General features: G+C 44.3%; 1 pseudogene; it reads left to right on the top strand.

Annotated features, from left to right (window-relative positions):
- LOC112255721 overlaps window positions 1-6,765 on the top strand; it is a 23,855-nt pseudogene extending 17,090 nt beyond the window's left edge.
- Window positions 6,766-8,260: the final 1,495 nt, after the last annotated feature.

Here is an 8,260-nt window from a genome sequence, read left to right as displayed (position 1 = left end):
TAACACAGCACGCATCCAACCCGGAAGCCAGCCGCATCAATGTGTCGGAGGGTACACTGTGCACCTGGCAACCTTGGTTAGCGCGCACTGTGCCCGGCCCGCCACAGGAGTCGCTGGTGCGCGATGAGACAAGGACATCCCTACCGACCAAGCCCTCCCTAACCCGGACGACGCTAGGCCAATTGTGCGTCGCCCCACGGACCTCCCGGTCGCGGCCGGTTGCGACAGAGCCTGGGCACGAACCCAGGGACTCTGATGGCACAGCTGGCGCTGCAGTACAGCGCCCTTAACCACTACGCCACCCGGGAGGCTGGTAAATGACTTTTTAATGGCATCAGACCGAGGCTCTGCATCTGTCCTCGTACTCCTAGACCTTGTACTGCTTTTGATACCATCGATACCACATTCTTTTGGAGAGATTGGAAACCCAAATTGGTCTACACCGACAAGTTCTGTTCTGGTTTAGATATTATCTGTCGGAAAGATAGCAATTTGTCTCTGTGGATGGTTTCCTCTGACAAATCAACTGTACATTTTGGTGTTCCTCAAAGGCTCCGTTTTAGGACCACTATTGTTTTCACTATATATTTTACCTCTTGGTGATGTCATTCAGAAACATAATGTTAACTTTCACTGCTATGCGGATGACACACAGCTGTACAGTTCGATGGTGAAGCCCCAAAATTGCCCTGCCTGTAGATGTCTGCAAAGGTTTTACTTTTAAACTCTTTACTTTTAAACTGAAAACAGAAATGCTTGTTTTAGGTCCCATGTAACAAATTCAAACAAATTCATCTTGATGGTTGTACAGTCATCTCAAATAAAACTGTGAAGAACCTTGGCGTTACTCTGGACCCTAATCTCTCTTTTGACGAATATATCAAGACTGTTTCAAGGACAGCTTTTTTCCATCAACGTAACATTGCAAAACTCAGAAACTTTCTGTCCAAAAATTATGCAGAAAAAGTAATCCATGGTTTTGTCACTTCTAGGTTAGACTACTTCAATACTCTACTTTCCTGCTACCCAGATAAAGCATTAAATAAACTTCAGTTAGTGCTAAACACGGCTGCTAGATTCTTGATTAGAACCAAAAAATGTGATCAAATTACTCCAGTGCTAGCCTCTCTACACTGGCTTCCTGTTAAGGCAAAGACTGATTTTAAGGTTTTACTCCTAACCTACAAAGCATTACATGGGCTTGCTCCTACCTATCTTTTCGATTTGGTCCTGCCGTACATACCTACCCGTATGCTACGGTCACAAGACGCAGGCCTCCTTACTGTCCACAGAATGTCTAAGCAAACAGCTGGAGGCAGGGCTTTCTCCTATAGAGCTCCGTTTTTGTGGAATGGTCTGCCTATCCATGTGAGAGACGCAGACTCTGTCTCGACCTTTAAGTCTTTACTGAAGACTCATCTCTTCAGTAGGTCCTATGATTGAGTGTAGTCTGGCCCAGGAGTGTGAAGATGATCGGAAAGGCACTGGAGCAATGAACCACCCTTGCAGTCTCTGCCTGGCCAGGTCCCCTCTCTCCACTGGGATTCTCTGCCTCTAACCCTATTACAGGGGCTGAGTCAATGGCTTACTGGTGCTCTTCCATGCCGTGCCTAGGAGGGTTTGTCACTTGAGTGGGTTGAGTCACTGACGTGATCTTCCTGTCCAGGTTGGCACCCCCCCCTTTGGTTGTTCCGTGGCGGAGATCTTTGTGGGCTATACTCGGCCTTGACTCAGGATGGTAAATTGGTGGTTGAAGATATCCCTCTTGTGGTGTGGGGGCTGTGCTTTGGCAAAGTGGGTGGGGTTATTTCCTGCCCGTTTGATCCTGTCTGGGGGTATCGTCGGACAGGGCCACAGTGTCTACCGACCCCTCCTGTCTCAGCCTACAGTATTTATGCTGCAGTAGTTTGTGTCGGGGGGCTAGGGTCAGTCTGTTATATCTGGAGTATTTCACCTGTCTTATCCGGTGACCTATGTGAATTTAAGTATGCTCTCTCTAATTCTCTCTCTCTCTCTCTCTCTCTCTCTGAGGACCTGAGCCCTAGGACCATGCCTCAGGACTACCTGGCCTGATGACTCCTTGCTGTCCCCAGTTCACCTGGCCGTGCTGCTGCTCCAGTTTCAACTGTTCTGCCTGCAGCTATGGAACCCTGACCTGTTAACCAGACGTGCTACCTGTGCCAGACCTGCTGTTTTCAACTCTCTAGAGACAGCAGGAGTGGTAGAGATACTCTTAATGATCGGCTGTGAAAAGCCAACTGACAGTTACTCCTGAGGTGCTGACCTGTTGCACCCTCGACGACCACTGTGATTATTATTATTTGACCTTGCTGGTCATCTATGAACATTTGAACATCTTGGCCATGTTTTGTTATAACCTCCACCCGGCACTGCCACCCCTCATAGCCTGGTTCCTCTCTAGGCGTCTTCCTAGGTTCTGGCCTTTCTAGGGAGTTTTTCCTGCATTGCTTGCTGTTTGGGGTTTTAGGCTGGTTTTCTGTACAGCGCTTTGTAACATCAGCTGATGTAAGAAAGGCTTTATAAATAGATTTGATTGACTTATCATAACCCAACATAAAACATTCCTGTTTACAAGCAACAAGAATGTTACAAAGAATGCATAGCTTCAAAATATGGTTAAAACTAGGATCTTGGGTGTCATGGACTGTCTATGCATTTTAGTGTGGTTGACTTTACTGATTCTTGCCCACAGAAAAATGTAAGAAAAGCAGAATTATATCAGAAAAAACCCTGTTTTAATTTTTTTTTATTGCAGACTGTAGCATAATAATAATAATAATAATAATAATAATAATAATAAGGTTATAGTTGGTTTGTAACGTCCGGGGTGTAGTGGAGGAAGAAGTCAGGCGCAGGAAACAGAGAGTTCAGGGTAGCGATACTTTTAATTCACCACACCGGTGAAAACGACGCCAACCCAAACAAACAGACAAGGGGTAAAAAAAGATCAGTGGCAGCTAGTAGGCCGGTGACGACTACTGCCGAGCGCCACCCGAACAGGAAGGCACTTTCGGTAGGAGTCGTGACATGGGTATAGTTTCAGTGAGGGTTAGGGAAAGGCATAACAGTTCACATTAGGTTAGTGTACCCCGTCCGCATTTTCCTGGTTAAAACCTCTCTGGCGCAGGTGTTCCGCTAGACCCACCTCGATAACATCGGGTAAATTTGCAGAGCACCAAATTCAAAATACAGAAATACTCATAATAAACATTCATAAAAGATACAAGTGTTAAACATCAAAATAAAGCTTAACCTCTTGTTAATCCAGCCGCTGTGTCAGATTTCAAAAAGGCTTTACAGCGAAAGCAAACCATGCGATTATCTGAGGACAGCGCCCCGCTTACAAAAGCATACAAACATTTTACAACCAAGTAGAGGAGTCACGAAACTCAGAAATAGCGATTAAATTAATCACTTACCTTTGATGAGCTTCATCTGGTTGCAGTCACAAGAGTCCCTGTTGCACAATAAATGTTAGTTTTGTTCGATAAAGTTCCTCTTTATGTCCCAAAAATTCTGTTTTGTTGGCGCGTTTTGTCCAGTAATCCACTGGCTTAATGGCTGTCACAACATGCAGATGAATACATCCTAATAGTACCGGTAAAGTTCGTTAAAACATGTCAAATTATGTTTTTAATTCATCCTCAGGTTGTTTATTGTCTAAATAATCGATCATATTTCAACCGGACAATAGCGTATTCAATAGAAAGGAAAAAGAACGAAGGGCGCACTAACCATTTAGATACTCTATAGGCATTCAATTGAAAGCTACACACATCAAAAATATCCCACTTCCTGGATGGATTTTCCTCTGGTTTCCGCCTGCCATATCTGTTCTGTTATACTCACAGACATTACTTTAACTTCTTGAGTGTAGGGGGCAGGATTTTCGTTTTTAGCTAAAAAAACGTATCCATTTGAAACTTCCTATTTCTCAGGCCCAGAAACTAGAATATGCATATAATTGTCGGATTAGGATAGAAAATGCTCTAAAGTTTCCAAAACTGTCAAAATATTGTCTGTGAGTATAACCTGGGAAAAAAAGACGTTCCCGTTTTAAACGGGATATTTTGTCAGGAAAAGATGCTAGAATATGCATATAATTGACAGCTTTCGATAGAAAACACTCTGTAAAAACTGTAAAGATATTGTATGTAGTATAACAGAACTGATATTGCAGGTGAAAACCTGAGGAGAATCCAACAAGGAAGTGCTGTTTTTCCTGAAAGCTCTCTGTTCCATTGGATGCCTTGCCTCCATTTAAAAGGGACATCAACCAGATTCCTTTTCCTATGGCTTCCTCGGGGTGTCAATAGTCTTTAGACGTAGTTTCAGGATTTTATTTTGAAAAATGAGCGAGAAAGATCACATCGCGTCAGTGGATGGCTGGGTGCCAGCAGCGTTTTGCATGCGCAACAGAGTGGGGCAGCCATTGTCTCTCCCGCTCCTATTGAAAAAGCTACAGTCCCGGTTGATATATTATCTATTATATATTTTAAAAACAACCCAAGGATTGATTATAAAAAACGTTTGACATGTTTCTGTGGAAATTACGGATACAATTTGGAATTTTCATTTGCGATGTCGTGACCACTTGAGCCTGTGGATTTCTGAACATAATGCGCCAAACAAATGGGTTATTTTGGAAATAAAAAATTATCTTTATGGAACAAAAGGAACATTTATTGTGTAACTGGGAGTCTCATGAGTGAAAATATCTGAAGATCATCAAAGGTAAGCGATTTAATTTATTCACTTTCGTGACCAATCTACTTGGCTGCTAGCTGTTTGTAATATTTTGTCTACTGAGAGAGATGTTCTTACATAAACGCTTGTTATGCTTTCGCCGAAAAGCTGTATTGAAATCTGACACGCCAGGTGGATTAACAACAAGCTAAACTGTGCTTTGCAATTCTGTCACTTGCATTTCAGTTGTCGGCAGGCTACTTCTGACCGATCATAAATGGATAAGTAGCCAATGTTTTTTTATTTTATATTTCAATCTGTAGGATGAACCAGCATTCAGCAGCCAAATTTCAAAGACAACAATAAGCCCAAAAACATAAGAATGGACAGTGGATCACAACAAGCATTAACATAAGAATGGCAAGGTTTAGACATTTATTGATTTGGTGTTGCTCATATTCATCTTAACAGTTGCTTTAAAGCCCTTTACACCGCAAGATTCTCCATTTTGGAAGTCCATGTGGTCTCAAATTGTTCCTTAATATCAAGGGACCTGGAAAAAATGACATTCAAATCCATAGTAACATTGACATTGTCATCACTGAAGCAGCACTAATCAAAACGAATGACACAGACCCCCGAGAGGGTCAAGAACATGAAGGTTGCCCTCGGGCAATTCCCTGCTTTAAACTACAATGTGCAATTACTTAAAAATTGCACTGTTGGTTAGGGCCTGTAAGTAAGCATTTCACTGTAACACGTGCCGAATAAACTTTGATTTGATTTGCATGCCTTTTACTACACATGGTATGGCAACACACATTTTGATGCAAAGTACATTCACTGGCACCACCCTATTCTGCCACACTGGGACTCAAAGGTGGCAGCAAGATAGCAAAGAGGGGGAGACAGCCCACCAGATGACATTGGAGCCTTCTTCTATCCAGCTTTGGGAGCTTATAGTTCCTGGGACCCCATTGTTATTGAAGAGCACATTAAGCAACTGTGAATGGCAGCTATTGGTAATTCTCTGATGTTGGTAATGGAACCTCTTTTTTTTAAATTACGTTACATTTGAGTAAAATCACCTCTCAACAATTCACCCCTCTACGGACAAGACCCAAGTTTGTAATCTCATTCATCAGTTGGATTTCTTAGTCTGTGCATTTATGTGTTCTTGCTGTTTCCTGGTACCCACCAGGCATTTAGGATGAAAACAGGTGCGTATGATAATGCAAATAAGCAAGCATGGCTCATACATATTTATTCTTTGACAAATATCATAAAACAAAGCTAAGAAAAATGTGTCCTAAGTCATTTTTTTGTTTACTCAAATGTAATGCCTCTTTTGTCCCGATTGCCATTGATTTGTGTCTACTACACAGGTTGCTTTTCACATTGAACCATACAAAGGAAGAGATGAAACAAGTAAGTCGTTTCCAATGTCAAATACAGTTGAAGTCGGAAGTTTACATACACTTAGGTTGGAGTCATTAAAACTCATTTTTCCACCACTCCACACATTTCTTGTTAAGAGATGGTGAGCACTCTGCATTCTACAGGCAGCATAGAACAAACACTGGAAAGTTTCTTCCACTATTCTACATGTACGATTCATATCTACTCAACTCAGAAGAGTGGGAAAAACATCTGAAACACCTGAAAGCAATAGCATTAGAGATACTCCGTAGGAGGGCATCTTCATAGGACTCCTCGTTGAAGAGAAACAAGAGGGATATAGTCACCTCAGGTTTTGACGGAGTTTACACTTTGCCACTAATAGGTTTTCCTATGGCTCCACTTACCGCAGTTGGGAATCCATTCTGTAAAGACAACCTGTTGTTCATTCCAAGTGTGGGGCCAGGTTATATTGACACCAGTATTAGGCCTTGGAATTTCCAGAATACATGCAACCGCATTAACGTGAAATACTATGAAAACGCATTGCGTGCGGTCCTAGATGCAGGTGCTGATATCTCTATAACCTCATTTAATGAATGGCATGAGGGAACCCAGATTGAGATGGCAATTACAAAAACAAGCCAGACTGTGACCTAGTGTAACGGCTGTTGGTGGAAGAAGGTGAGGACCAAGGTGTAGCGTGGTACGTGTTCATAATTTATTAGCAACTGAACACCAAATACGAAAATGACAAAAAGAATACCCGAAACAGTCTGTCTGGTACAGATACAAAACAGAAAACAACTACCCACAAAACCTGTGGGCAAGAGCTACCTAAGTATGCACCCCCCAAAGGTGCGGACTCCGGCCGGAAAAACCTGACTCTAAAGGAGACCCTCGTAGAGGGCGTCTCTGGACTGAGGGGCGGCTCTGGCAGCTCCAGACAGGAGGGCGGCTCTGGCAGATCCGGACTGGAGGGAGGCTCTGGCAGATCCGGACTGGAGGGAGGCTCTGGCAGATCCGGACTGGAGGGAGGCTCTGGCAGATCCGGACTGGAGGGAGGCTCTGGCAGATCCGGACTGGAGGGAGGCTCTGGCAGATCCGGACTGGAGGGAGGCTCTGGCAGATACGGACTGAAGGGAGACTTGGTTCTGGGAGCAGGCAGATGACTCACCAGGCTGGGGAGACATACAGGCGGCCTCTTCCTTGGCCTAGGCACCGGATACACAAGACCGTGGAGGCACACTGGCGGTCTCGACCGCATAGCTGTTCCCCCACGTTCTGGCTGGATGCCAGCTTCCACCCGACAAACGCGGGAAGCTGGCACCGAGCACACCGGCCTGTGAATGCTCGGCCGAGACACAGTGCGCATCACCCCATAGCACGGGGCCTGACATGTCACCTGCTCGCCCCGGTAAGCACGGGGTCTCCAACCTGACTCCGCCACACTCCCTGTGTGCCTCCCCCAAAAACATTTTTTGGGGGCTGCCTCTTGTACTTGCGCCGCTGTGCCAACTCCTCGTAGTGTTGCCACTCAGCCTTTGCTGCCTCCTGTAGACGGTGATACTCCCCAGCTTGTGCCCAGGGTCCCTTGCCTTCCAGTATCTCCTCCCATGTCAATTTCTCCAGATAACGCTGATGCTCCTCACCATGCTGCTTGGTCCGTTTGTGGTGGGTAGTTCTGTAACGGCTGTTGGTGGAAGAAGGTGAGGACCAAGGTGTAGCGTGGTACGTGTTCATAATTTATTAGCAACTGAACACCAAATACAAAAATGACAAAAAGAATACCCGAAACAGTTCTGTCTGGTACAGATACGAAACAGAAAACACCTACCCACAAAACCCATGTGGGCAAGAGCTACCTAAGTATGGTTCTCAATCAGAGACAACGATAGACAGCTGTTCCTGATTGAGAACCATACCCAGCCAAAACAAAGAAATACAAAACATAGAAAAAAGAACATAGAATGCCCACCCTAGTCAAACCAAAATAGAGAATAAAATCTCTCTATGGCCAGGGCGTGACACCTAGATTGCTTACTTAACAAGCCTGTTGTCTATTTTGAGAACTCGCAAATAAGCAGCAATATTTAGCAGTGAGAGGAAGAGATGGCCAGAATGAGTGTGTAACATTGTTTAATCTGACCAGAAA

This window comes from Oncorhynchus tshawytscha, linkage group LG08 (assembly GCF_018296145.1).
Source record: "Oncorhynchus tshawytscha isolate Ot180627B linkage group LG08, Otsh_v2.0, whole genome shotgun sequence".
In the NCBI taxonomy this organism is placed as follows: Eukaryota; Metazoa; Chordata; class Actinopteri; order Salmoniformes; family Salmonidae; genus Oncorhynchus; species Oncorhynchus tshawytscha.
Note: the sequence above shows the minus strand (reverse complement) of the source record. Positions and strands in the feature narration are given on the sequence as shown.